This window comes from Felis catus, chromosome A1 (genome assembly GCF_018350175.1).
Source record: "Felis catus isolate Fca126 chromosome A1, F.catus_Fca126_mat1.0, whole genome shotgun sequence".
Taxonomy (NCBI): domain Eukaryota; kingdom Metazoa; phylum Chordata; class Mammalia; order Carnivora; family Felidae; genus Felis; species Felis catus.
In genome coordinates this window covers 153,557,554-153,571,969 of record NC_058368.1, presented here as the reverse complement: position 1 = coordinate 153,571,969, position 14,416 = coordinate 153,557,554, and the positions used below count along the sequence as shown (strand labels likewise).

Genomic DNA, 14,416 nt, shown 5'->3' with positions numbered 1-14,416 from the left:
CTTTTTCACATGGCCTACCCAGAACCCAGAAACCCTTCCAAAGTCCTAAAATATTTGGAGGTACTTTGAAATCTGCTATCTATGATAGTGCATGAAGGCAATGACAAAGAATCTCCCTATTCAAGAATTAGATCATAATTTAAAAGATAAACTATTAAAATTTCAAATACATACAAACATATAAACCTAAAAAGTCACAAATCACACAGAAGCGGTTATTCAAATGCAAGAGTAAACCAAAATATTAACTCAGATAAGATATTGTCTGTGATATATGACTGAGAGTTTGGTACATAAACATAGCAGTTAAGACAGGCATATAATGATAATTGAGTCAACTGTGGAAATAAATAGTAGAGAGATGGTCAATTTTGAACCACAAATAAACAAAGCTTAAATACTAGAGACTGGTTTTGAACAAGCGTGACACAGAGAGAGGGTACCCTCAACCACTAATTTATGCACTCTGTTTCTGTTATTTATCACACTATTAACCTTGATGATTCTGTCCTCATCAAGTGGTCTTCTGATTGTAATTTAGTTTTCCGTGTAGCTCTACCTAAAATAAGAGAATATGCTGGTCGGGCCACTTGACAGTCTTACTTCTCATTGTTCTTTAACAATTTGGTCCTAGGTCCCTGGTAAAAATGACTCTGATCCTGAGAAATAGATGTACTCTTCATGTCCAATAAAAGCACATTTCTAATCCCAAAGAACAAGACAAAAAACCCCAGGTTGTGATTAATACAAACACAATACGTTCCATCTTGACACCATCAGGACAGCCTGTCATGTAATCAATATCCCTTCTTTACTACCGGCTTTTCATTTAAATTACAACAGTGTTTGGAACTTGCCAGGCAACACACCCAGTGTGTGAATATACCCAGTGAGCAGCATCCCCAAAGACACAAACTCAACAATAACAACAGTATAAAACTTCTGATCTATACCTCTAATTTGACAGGGTGAGTCCAGATTAAATTTACAATAAGGTTTATTTTCCACATTCTCCTTCCTGCCCTTTGATTAGTCAGTCCTTCTTTCTGTTACTTTTTTGGGTAGGGCCCTAAAACAAGTCTTTCTTTACACAATGATTTGTACAAATTTCAAAAATGGTTTTAATTATTTTTGAAGAGTAACATCTCATAGCTACATCAGGTTATCTTAACATCAAAGGGCTTTTCATTTTCCTGTATCTTTCCAACTGACTCTCGCTGAGTCCTATGGCAACAGGCCCACAATTCAAACCTCAGGAGACTACACAAAAAACCAGAACCATGAATGGCTTAGTAGGAAACTGTAAACTTAGAGAAAATATAATAGGCATTCTGTCTCTGATCCTTTAACCACAAAGAAGCAGATTTTGTATAATAGGAGATAAAATGAATATTAAGATTCACTATTACTTTATATACCGTTTAAAAGAAAATGCTAATTACATCATGACACATTACTGATTGCAAGATGAATCCTCATTTCAAGGAATTAAAATATAAACCTAGAATTAATGACCTACAGTATTAGCTTTTATTGGTTTTTACTGAGTTCCAAACTCACTAAGGTTAACATCAAACCCAAGGCACCATTTCTTGAGCAGATGTGATGCAGGGAGAGGATTTCAATAGGCCAGAGTTATCTTAAAAAGACATTTCCAGGGGCACCTGGATGGCTTAGTCTGTTGAGCGTCTAACTCCTCTTTCAGCTCAGGTCATAACCCCAAGGTCGTGGGATCAAGCCCTGGTTGGGGTCCACACTGGGCATAGAGCCTACTTAAGATTCTTCCTTTTTCTCTCTCTGCCCCTCTACCCCACTTGTGTTCCCTCTTTCCCTCTCTCTAAAAAAAGAAAAAAAGTAATAAAAAGGCTATCTCATATCCTGCCTGGAAGGTTGTGATCTAACTGCTACAAATTACATAAACTTCCCCCACTGACATTTTTATCCAGAATATTTTAAGTTCTCTACAATCAGTATCTCTTCTAAAGTTTCATTTAAATCCATCTCATCCGTACAAGGACACTTGGGGAAGGGGGGGGGGGGGTGATGACCAAGTTCACTCTCGTTATGATGATGGCCCGATGGGCATACATATATGTCAAAACTTATCAGATTGTACACTTGAAATATATGCATTTTACTGTATGTCCATTAAACTGTCAAAGCTGTTTTTAAAGATAAAGACTGTTCAGTCCTGGAGAAAATGCAACCTATCTAGTCCAATGAACTTTCTTTAGGGGTTGATAGTCAAGTAGAGAAGACAATCACATAAACAAATTATTACACTACAATAAAAGATCTGAAAAAGCACTGGGGATCTAGCAACTAGCTGTGGACAAATATCTGGACTTGGAGTTCAAAGATAGCATCCTAGAGGAAACAATGCCTCTGGTAAGTCTTGAAGTGAAATAATGATTTATCTCAAAACAGTAAACAGAAAAAAGGAAGAATGAGTCCTCTCTAACTTAACTTTTGTTGATTGGTTAGCTTCAGAGTATTATTAAAAGAAATTTTCAATCATATCTGCTCCATAACATCTGCTTATAAGAAACGTTCAACTACTTCTGTCCTTTGCACATATATACTTATTTCCTTTTCTATTTTTAGATTTCAGGGTTTTTTTTTTAATTTTTTAAAGTTTATTTATTTTGAGAGACAGACAGCACGAGCGGGGGAGGGGCAGAGAGCGAAGGGGGGCAGAGAGGGGGAGAGGGAGGGAGGGAGGGAGGGGGAGAGAGAGAGAGAGAGAGAGAGAGAGAGAGAGAGAGAGAGAGAGAGAGAGAGAATCCCAGTCTCCATGCTATCAGTGTAGAGCTTGATGTGGGGCTTGAATCCACAAAACTGAGATCATGATCTGATCCAAAACCAAGAGTTGGACAGTTAACCGACTGAGTCAGCCAGATGCCACCTCAGTCTTAAGTGTTTTTGCCTATGGATAAAGTATACATGATAACAAACTGTGCACAGACTATATGAAAACATAACAGAAAATTTTTAGTATCTAGTGGATTTAGCAGCAACAAATTGAGAAGTCATATTTAGGCATACACAGAGGAGATACCTGCAGCTGACTAGAGGTTACCTGATGACCATGTATTTGGTAGAGGTCCTTGGGGAAATTCTTTTACATTAGGTCCTGGGTCCTAAGTACTATGTTGTAATAACCTAATTCCTTAAATAGTGGAAAGTGTGTACACTTTATATGTAAACCTAGTAACTTGCTAGCAATACTACAGTATGACTTTAGTCATCAATGCTGCATTTGGCATCTAAGTGCATGATTGTCTTACATCTATGTGTTCTAAAAGGACTAGTAGTTCCAGTTTCTGTCTGCCTGGTCATTCCTGACATGTCTGAGTACAAAACTGCATTAGTTCCAGAGGGCTGCCATGACAAAACACTACAAGGTGGGTGGCTTAAAATAAGAGAAATTTATTCTTCCAAGGTTATGGAGTCTAGGAGTAAAAAATGAAAATATCATTTGGGCTAGGCACCCTCTGAAGACACTAGGGAAGAATCCTTCTTCCCTCTCTCTGCTGTTGGTGGTTTCTAGGAATCCTTGGCATTCCCTGGATTATAGATGTTTCCCTCCAATGTCCACCTCCTTCACAGGACCTTCTCTTCTGTGTTTATGTGTGTGTCTGTGTCTTCACATGGTCATTTTATAAGAATGCCAGTCTTTGGACTAAGGGTCCATCCTAATTCAGTATGACCCCATCTTAACAAATTACATCTGCAAAGACACTATTTCTAAATGATTACATTCTGAGGTTCTGGGTAGACGTGAATTTGGAGGGACACCATTCAATCCAGTATAGTCCACCTTTGGCCCCCCAAAGTTGTATCTGTCCTGTAATAAAAAAGAAAACACTCACCTCATTTCGTATCTTCAACAGTCTTAAACCATTCTAGTATTAACTCTAAATACAAGTATCTCATCTAAAAACCAAAACAAAGAATTCTATATCTGCTCAACAAAATCATCTGATTCAGGAACATCTGGGTGGCTCAGTCACGTGAGCTTCCAACTCTTGATTTCAGCTCAGGTCATTATCCTAGGGTCAGGGGATTGAGTTGTGCATCATGCTCTGCACTGAGTGTGCAGCCTTCTTGGGATTCTCTCTCTCTTCCTCTGCCCTTCTACCATTCATGAGCTCTCTCTCTCTCTCTAAAATAAAAAAATAAATCAATAAATCATCTGAATCAGCTACAGGTGAGACTCTGAGTATTGCCCATCCTGAAGCAAAATTTCGCTCCATCTGTGAACCTGTGAAATGTAAAAACCAACTATCCTTTCCCAAAATACAATGATGAGACAAGCATAAGATATTTTTATTCCAAAAGGGAGAAACTGGAAGGCACAAAAGGGTCACAGCTCCCAAAGAAGTCCAAAATCCAGCAGAGAAAATCTTATTTGGCTTTAAGGCCTGCAAGTAATTCTTTGTTTTGATGCTATGTCCTCTGGGTCCTCCAGGGAAACTTTGATCATTAATTTGGAAGTCATTTTTCAATCACAGATGAAGATTTTCAAATAGGTAATAATTTTAAAATATGAAAAATAGTCCTTCATTTGCATAAAATAAATACCTGATTTACCTGACCAAATTCAGAACAATGTAATTTAATTTATATCTCTATAATTTGTTGTTATTCAAAACAAGAAGAAAATTATAAAAACACTTGGCAAGCTGAATTTTCTACACTAATATATATTTCTTCTCTTTTATCTTTAGTACTATAAAGAATTGCAAAACCCCAAATCTTTATCTAAGCATCTGGTATCTCTTTTCCAAACATATTTAATAAATTGCAAAAATGTAACAGAACCTTGCTGTCACCTTTAAGTACCCTGGGGCTAGAAATCTAATTCTGTCACCTAGCACTAGAATAGCAGAACCTTATATTGTTAAGGACAAATTTAATGAACTGAAGCATTAATATATGATAGCACCTAAAATTATAGCATCAAATGAAATGGAAAATAACTTATTTATAGCTCTGCTTAGAAAAATTTGAGTCATAAACAAACATTGATATACTGCATATATTCCTTAAAAAGTATACCTTAACAATATTTGTGTATATACTTAAGATGGAGACATTAAATATAGTCTATGATTTATTCTTTAAAAGTTTTATATCTCAATGAAATCAACCCGAGGACTGACACAACAAACTGCACAACTAGAGGAAGAGAAGAGGTCACATCCAGGAAGGTAGGAGGTGTGGAGGCATGGTTTGGTGGAGAAATGGAACATGGATGCTGAGCAGGGGAGGGAGCCCTGGTCATGGAAAGAGGTCAGAGAGAGAGAGAGAAGCACACAGGGGACTGCATAAGGAGAGCACTTCCCCAAAGCCATTGGCTGGGAAAATGAGTGGGGCTGATTTTCGTGACTTTTTGCAACCAGCAAGACTTTAAGAATGAAGTCTTCAAGGTCTGAGGCATGGCTAGGATAGAGCCCTGAGAGTGCTCCCCTACTCATGGAGAAAAAGCAGGCAGGGAATCCAGAAGGGACGGGGAGGCGGCCTAAGGCACAAACTGATGATCACCTAAGACTCACAGGGAGAAACTGTTCCCTTTTCTTAGAGCACATCTGGGAGAGGTGGCATAGCCTCTCTGGGAACAAAAAAGCTAGCAGGCACTGTTCCCCTCCCCTACCCCTCAGCATAGGAACAGAGAAACCTACTGAGGGCAGCCACCCTGGACACTGGCTGTTTAACATGTTTTGCTCCAAATCCCATGCCCATGCACTCTGGCGAAACTGCCCTCCTTAGTCAAACCTACAACAGTCCCAGCACAGTGAGATCCACCCCCAGAAGACCAGCTCAGGTCCTCACCACATCAGATGCCTAATATCTGGAGTTTTAAAAGTTAGCAAGGTTGGCTGAGATAGACCCCAAAGTGCATAGCACTGTTTCAGGCAGGCAAATAATGCCAAGAGACAGTGTGAAAGCAACAATCTAAAAAATGCCTAGGATGCAGAGGGGAAGTTATTTGCTCTTCTGAGAGGGCTTCCCTGAGAACAGCAAGCACAGACTCCACCACTTTCTCCTCTCAGGGACAAAGGAGCTTCCTGGGGCCATTTTCCTCCCCAGCCCCTCAGCATAAACTAACTTCAACAAACGGCACAGGCTGCTTGATGTGCTTACACCAAGTCTCACCCTGTAGCGTACACCCTTGGCACTCTGCCAGTACTGCTTTTTTCAGGAAAGTGTGGCTAAGGATCAGCATAGTGTGCCCCTTCCCCCAGAAGACCAAAACGAATGCCCATATAAATGACATCTACTGACCACAGAGTTCTGCAAAACTTCAATTCTAGTGGAAATAGCATCAGGTCTCTTTTAGCAAGCAGACCAGAACAAACCTAGTTAAAACTCTCCACACTCTGGCAAAGTTGCAAACACTCCTCACTGCAGACAAGTAGAAATGCTACAGAGGACTGACCTAAGGGATACAGCAGCCATAACACAGTAGTAGAGTGCATGCAATACACACACCAGAGATACTTCCTGATGTGCCAGATCCTGGACATTATATGACCTCTTCTGTATAAAGCCATTACTCTCAAGAAAGGGAAACATAACAGGCTTCCTAACACAAAGAAGAAGACAGAGACCGTGACCTACACAAAATGCCCAGGTGGAGGAATTCATACCAAAACAAAGAACAAGAAAGGGTCACAGCCAGGATCTAATCAAAACAGATATAAGAAATGCGCCTGATCCAGAATTTAAGGCAACAGTCATAAGGATACTACATGGGCTTGAGAAGAGCATAGAGGTCATCAGGGAGACCCTTACCAAAAAGATAAAAAGACTTAAAAACCAGTATGAAATGAAAAATGCAATAACCAAGATTTGAAACTGACTGACTGTAATGAGCACAATGATGGAAGAAGGGGAGGAACACATCACTGATATAGAGGATAGCAATATGGAAAATAATAAAGCTAAACAAAAGGGGGAAGGAAAAATCTTGAATCATAAGATTCCCTAAGTAGGCTTAGGGAACTCAGTGACTCCATCAAGCATAATGACATTCATGTCACAGGAGACCCAGAAGAAGAAAAGGGGGCAGGTTGATTTGAGCAAACTGTAGCTGAAAACTTACCTAATCTGGGGAAGGAAACCATACATCCAAATCCAAGAGGCACAGAGAGGCACAGCAAAAAACAGCATAACACCAAGACATAATAGCTAACTTTGCAAAATATAGTAAAGTTAGCAACAGATCTCTCCACAGAAACTTGGCAACCCAAAGGAGTGGTATGATATACTCAACGTGATGACTAGGAAAAATATGCAGTGAAGAATATTCTATCAAGCAAAGCTATCATTCAGAATAGGAGGAGAGATAAAAAGTTTCCCAGACAAACAAAAACCAAAGGAATTCATGACCACTAAACCAGTTCTGCAAGAAATATTAAAGGGGGACACTTTGAGTGGGAAAGACCAAAAGCAACAAAAACTAGGAAAGAACTGAGTAAGTCTCCAGAAACAACAACAAAACAAGTAAAAAAAAAAAAAAAAGGCACTAAATACATATCAATAATCACTTTGAATGTAAATGGATTAAATGCTCCAATCAAAATATAGTGGGTGTCAGAATAGATTAAAAAAAAAAAAACAAGACCCATCAATATACGGCCTAGAGATCAAAAGACACTTGCAGGGGTGCCTGGGTGGCTCAGTCGGTTAAGCGTCCGACTTCGGCTCAGGTCATGATCTCACGGTCTGTGAGTTCGAGCCCCGCGTTGGGCTCTGTGCTGACAGTTCAGAGCCTGGAGCCCATTTCAGATTCTGTGTCTCCCTCTCTCTCTGCCCCTCCCCTGTTCATGCTCTGTCTCTCTCTGTCTCAAAAATAAATAAACATTAGAAAAAAAAAGACACTTGCAGATTGAAAATGAGAGGATGGAGAAACATTTATCATACAAATGGATGTCAAAAGAAAGCCACAGTAGCAATGCTTTTATTAGACAAACTAGATTTTAAACCAAAGACTGTAACAAGAGATGAAGAAGGGCACTACATCATAATAAAGGGGACTATCCAACAAGAAGATCTAACAATTGTAAATATTTATGCTACCTACTTGGGAGCACCCAAATATATAAAACAATAAAAAAACATAAAGGAACTCATTAACAATAATAATAGTAAGGGACTTTAATATCCTACTTATAGCAATGGACAGATCATCTAAGAGAAAATCAACAAGGAAACAATGGCTTTGAATGACACACTGTACTGGATGGACTTAAACAGATATATTCAAAACATTTCATCCTAAAGCAGCAGAATCCACATTCTTTTTGAGTACACATGAAACATTCTCCAGAAGAGATCACATACTAGGTCACAAATAAGGCTTCAATAAGTGCAACAAGACTGAAATCATACCATGCATATTTTCTGACCATAATGCTATTAAACTTGAAGTTAATCACAAGAAAAAAGTTGGAAAGACCACAAACACATGGAGGTTAAAAAACATCCTGCTTGGGGCGCCTGAGTGGCTCAGGGGATTGGGTGTCTGACTTTAGCTCTGTTCATGATCTCGCCATTCCTGAGTTCAAGCCCCACATCATGCTCTGTGCTGACAGCTAGGAGCCTGTTTCAAATACTGTCTCCCTCTCTGGCCCTCCCCCACTAGCATTTTGTCTCTATCAAAAATAAACATTAAAAAACAAACAAACAAACAAACAAAGCTGCAGTGATCAAGACTGTATGGTACTGGCACAAAAACAGACACATAGATCAATGGAACAGAATAAAAGACCCAGAAATGGACCTACAAATTTATGGCCAACTAACCTTTGACAAAGCAGGAAAGACTATCCAATGGCAAAAAGACAGTCTCTTCAACAAATGTTGAGAAAACTGGACAGCAACATGCAAAAAAACCAAACTGGACCACTTTCTTACACCATACACTATAATAAACTCAAAATGGATAGAAGACCTAAAAATAAGATATGCAACCATCAAAATCCTAGAAGAGAACTCAGGCAGTAACCTCCCTAACATCAGCTGTATCAAGTTCTTATTAGACAGGTCTCCTGAGGCAAAGCAAACAAAAGCAAAAATAAACTATTGGGACTTCAAGATAAAAAGCTTCTGCACAGTAAAAGAAACAATAATGAAAGTAAAAGGCAGCCTACAGAATGGGAGAAGATACTTGCAAATGGCATTTCCAATAAAGGGTTAGTATCCAAAATCTATAAATAATTTACCAAACTCAACATCCAAAAAACAAATAATCCATTTAAAAACTGGGCAGAAGACATGAATATACATTTTTCCAAAAAATATATCCAGATGGCTAACGGACACATGAAAGGATGCTTAACATCACTCGTCATCAGGGAAATACAAGTAAAAACTATAATGAGATATCACCCCACACCTGTCAGAATTGTTGAAATTAACAACACAGGAAACAACAGTTGTTGGTGAGGATGTGGAGAAAGGGAAAACTTCTTATACTGTTAGAAGGAATGCAAACTGGTGCAGCCACTCTGGAAAACAGCATGGAGGTCCCTCAAAAAGCTAAAATAGAACTACCCCATGATCCCGCAATTGCACTACTAGGTATTTACCCAAAGGATATAAAAATACTAATTCAAAGGAGCACATGCACCCCAATGTTTATAGCAGCATTATCAACAGCAGCCAAAGTATGGAAAGAGCCCAAATGTCCATCAGCTGATGAATGGATAAAGAAGAGGTGGTATATACGTACAATGGAATATTATTCGGCCATAAAAAAAAAAAGAATGAATTCTTACCATTTCCAAAGACATGAATGGAGCTAGAGAGTATTATGCTAAGCACATTAAATCATCAGAGAAAGACAAATACCATATGATTTTACTCAGATGTGGAATTTAAGAAACAAAACAAATGAACATGGGGGGGAAAGAGGAAAACCATAAAAAAGACTCTTAGCTACAGAGAACTAACTGAGGGTTGCTGGAGGAAAGATGGATGATGGAGGATGGATTAAATGGGTGATGGGTGTAAGGAGGACACTTGTGATAAGCATTGAGTGTGTATGTAAGTGATGAATCACTAAATTCTACACCTGAAACTAATATCACACTAAATGTTAATTAACTGGAATTTAATAAAAACTTGAAAATGAAAAAATCTTATACTGCTTTTATTAGAATTTATTTCATAGATTAACTTTACAGCTACAAAGAAATCATTTTAACTGAAATAGAATATTTTAATGTTAATTTTTTCTACAATACATTATATTACTTTGGGAATGTAATATTTGTAGCTGAGTACTTGAGTTCTATTTCTATCTGTAAGGGTTGATTAGACAAAGCTTATAATTTCCTAACACTACACTATCCTAGATTGCTAGGTAAAGCAATCATTAACTAGTTAGTTCTAGTTATTAATGTCTGACCTGTAGACTGATTTAATAAATGTCATAACATAATGGTTAATTTTATGTGTCAACCTGAATGAGCCACAGGGTTCCCAGATATTTGGCCAAACATTATTCCAGGTGTTTCTATGAGCATATTGAATGAGATTAACTTCAGCAGATTTTGTAGATCGTTCTCCCTAAAGTATGGGCCCTCATCCAGTCAGATGAAAGCCTAAATAGAACAACGGGATTGACTATTCCCTAAGGAAGAGAGGTGGGGTTTTTTTTGCTTGTTTGACTGCCTTCTCTCTGGGACATGGGCTTCTTCCAGCCTTCAAACTCAATCTGAAATATCATATCAGCTCTTTCTGGGTTGCAAGCCTGCTGGCCTTCAGACATCATCAACTCTCCTTGTTATTGTGCCTTTGAACTTAAAATGGAGCCACACCATCAGCTCTTTTGCATTTCCATTTTGCAGACTAATCCTACAAATCTTGGGACTTGCCAGCCCCGTAACTGTGTGAGCCAACTCCTTGTCATATATCATAATATATTGTATATATTATTATAATGGTGCATATAGGGGTGCCTAGATGGCTCAGACAGCTGAGTGTCCAGCTCTTGGTTTTGGCTCAGGTCATGACCTCAGAGTTTATGGATTTGAGCCCCACACTAGGCTCCCTGATGACAGCACCGAGTCTGTTGAGATTCTTTCTCTTTCCCCTTCTCTCTGCCCCTCCCCTGCACATGCTCTCAATCTCTCTTTCAAAATAAAAATAAAGTCTAAAAAATGGCATATATATATATATATATATATATGAAATTGGCTCATACAATACACCATACACACACACACACACACACACCATTGCTTCTGTTTCTCTATTTCTGGTTCTGTTTCTCTGGAGAACCCTGACTAATACACATAGATACTCCAGCCCATGTCCTCTTCACCTCACCTCTGACTGCAGTCTCAGCTAGGGAAAACAATACCAGAGAGACCTTTGATTCATTTTGTGCTGACAGTGTCTACAGCAGGTATACCCTTTTCCCTCAGTGTGTGGATAATACAGGCACTTTCTCTGGTCATGGCACTTGAGACATGGAAGTATCGGAAAGTTAAGAACATTGCAGATATAACCAGCCAATTGAAGATAAGAGCTGATGGAAAAATGCATTCACCTCTGGTTTGGAAGGCATTCTGTGTGTTTCCATGGAGGTCCTAGTACTGCCAAGCCTCCATTGCTTGTAGCAGTGACATGATTAACACAGCCTGATATTGGCTTGTGCTCCTTCTCATCCTCATTCTTTTGGCTTTTTCACTTCTGCTCCCTAGAATTACCTTCCAAATAAACTATCTGTATACAGGTCTTTATCTCATGTTCTGTTTCCAGTGAAACTCAGTCTAAAACAACCAGCTTTAATTTGGAACGCTATAACAAACGGTGAGATCTTAAAATGATTCACCCTAAGTGTTCTAGTGACATCAGTAAAAAGAACAAGTATGGACGTCTGAAAAGTCTCTCTTCCATAAAAGCAATAAAAATACTGGCAAAAAAAATGTCAGATTTAGCTTTTTGCAATGCTTAAAATAACCAAAGGCTTGCAGCAATCTGAGGAGTGCTTATTAAAAAATGAAAAGTAGAAGAAAAACAGCTGAATTGGTAAGAGCAGTGAGCTTTTGACATTTTAACTTGCTTTATCCTCATTCCTTCCTCTGTAGATCCATGATAGTCTTAAAAATCCAAAGCCTGCATTTATCCTGACAATCATCAGCCTAACCGCCACTGGAAGGAGCAAAATATTATTGGAATGCTTTCAAAGCTCCATTCCTAGACAACCAAGAGTTCTATATTTAATAGATTTATCATTCAAAAATGTAGGAGAAATTAACACATTCCCAGATAAACAAAATATTTTTAAAAGACAATATAAATTTATCTTTTATTTATAACTCTAGTTTCCTCCTATATGATTTAAAAGTACAAAGCAATGATTATATATCTCTATCCCTGACCATATATTTATGAAGATGAAATTTGTAGGAAAATAACAGCACAAAGAAAGGAGAGGGAATGGAGTCACAAGGAGAAAATGTTTGGTTTATACCATTTGAATTAAATTGGTGTTAATCTGAATTAGACTATAATAAATGAAGATGTTAATGGTATTCCCTAGTTACTGAAAAAAAAAAAGAAATCTCATAAATATAGTAAAATAAACAAGGATATTTCAATGGTACAGCAGAAAATATCTACTTAATACAAAATAAGGTAGTCATGGAGAAAGAGAGGAACTAATAAAACCAAAAACATGTAAAACAAATAGCAAAATGGCAAATGTAATCTAATAATTACATTAAAGATAAGTGGATTAAATTCTCCAATTAAAATGCAGAAGCTGACAGAATGAACTTTTAAAAAATAATTCAACTAGATGCTTTCTGTACACTTCAGATTTACAAACACAAATAAGTTGAAAATGAAAAGATAGAAAAAGATACAGCATGCAAACAATAAGAATGGCTATACTAATTTCAAAAAAATAGACTTTAACGCAAAAGTTGTTACTAGACACAAAGAAGGACATGTTATAATGAAAAAAGTATCAATGCATCAAGAAGTACACCTATTATAATCATCCATGCACCTAACAAGTACATGAAGCAAAAACTGGTAGAATGGAGACTATAATACCCTACTTTCAACAGTGGATAGAACAACTAGATGGAAAATCAAGCAGGAAATATAAGACTTGAACAGAATTTAAACCAATTATACCTAACAGACAGCTTACAACACTACACGAAAACCCCAGGATCAAGTGTCCATGAAACATTCTACAGGACACGTCATATGTTAAGACATAAAACAAGCTTCAGTAAATTTAAAAGGATTAAATGAAACAAAGTATACTCTGATAGCATGAAATGAAATGAGAACTCAGTAACAGAAGGAAATTTGGGAAATCCATAAATATGTGGAAATTAACATGCTCCTATAATAATTAAGGTGTCAAAGAAGAAATCACAAGAGAAATTAGAAAATACCTGGAGATTAATAAAAATGAAAACACATTTTTAAAAAATGAAAATATATATCAAATTATTTATGCTATGAATAAGATAAAGCTGTGAATATAAAAACATTCATGGCTCTACACACCTCTATTAATAAAAAAGAAAAATCTCAAATTAATCACCAAATCTTCCACTGTTAGAAACTAGAAAAAGAGCAAACTAAGCCCAAAGCAAAAATTTTAAATGATAATGAAGATTAGAGAGAGAAATAAGAGAGAATAGAAAAACATAAAATAAGAGAATCAACAAAACTTAAAGATGGTTCTTTGAAATTTTTTTTAATGACAGCTCTGTAGCTAGACTGACAAAGAAAAAAATAGAAGTTTTAAATTACAAAAATCAGGAATAAAAGATAAAATTACCAAAACTTAATCAAGAAGCAATGGAAAATCTTAATATACCTATGACAAGAGACTGAATTAGTAATCAAAAAACTTCTCACCAATAAAAATCTCAGGATGAGAGATCTTCATTGGCAGTTCTATGAAATGTTTATAGAAAAAATAACTAATAACCAATCTTTAACACATTTTTCCATAAAAATGAAAATAAAAAATATAAGTGGAGAGAACACTTCTCAATTCATTCCATCAGCCCAGAATTATCCTATACAGACAAAGAGGTTATAAGCACCAGAGTCCTCAACAAAATACTAGCAAATCAAATCTGGCAACTTATAAAAAGGATTAAACAATATCATCAAGTAGGATTTATTTGAGAAATGCAAAGATGCATTCAACGTATGAAAATTAATATACTACACCATAGAAGTAGATTAAGGGACCAAAAAATGATCACTTCAGGAAAAGCATTTGACATATCTAACACCTGTCAGGATAAAAACACTCAAGAATCTAGGATTAAAATAGAAACTCTTCAACCATTACATACAAAAAGAAAACAATCCACAGGTAACATAATACTCCACAGTGAAAAAGTGAACACTTTCTCCTAAG

The 14,416-nt window shown here is 37.1% G+C and overlaps 1 long non-coding RNA gene across 1 annotated transcript in view; it reads right to left on the bottom strand.

Annotated features, from left to right (window-relative positions):
* The window catches only part of LOC123379097, a 256,416-nt gene that overhangs the window by 192,567 nt on the left and 49,433 nt on the right, over window positions 1-14,416 (bottom strand). The gene's annotated exons all lie outside the window — the stretch shown is intronic.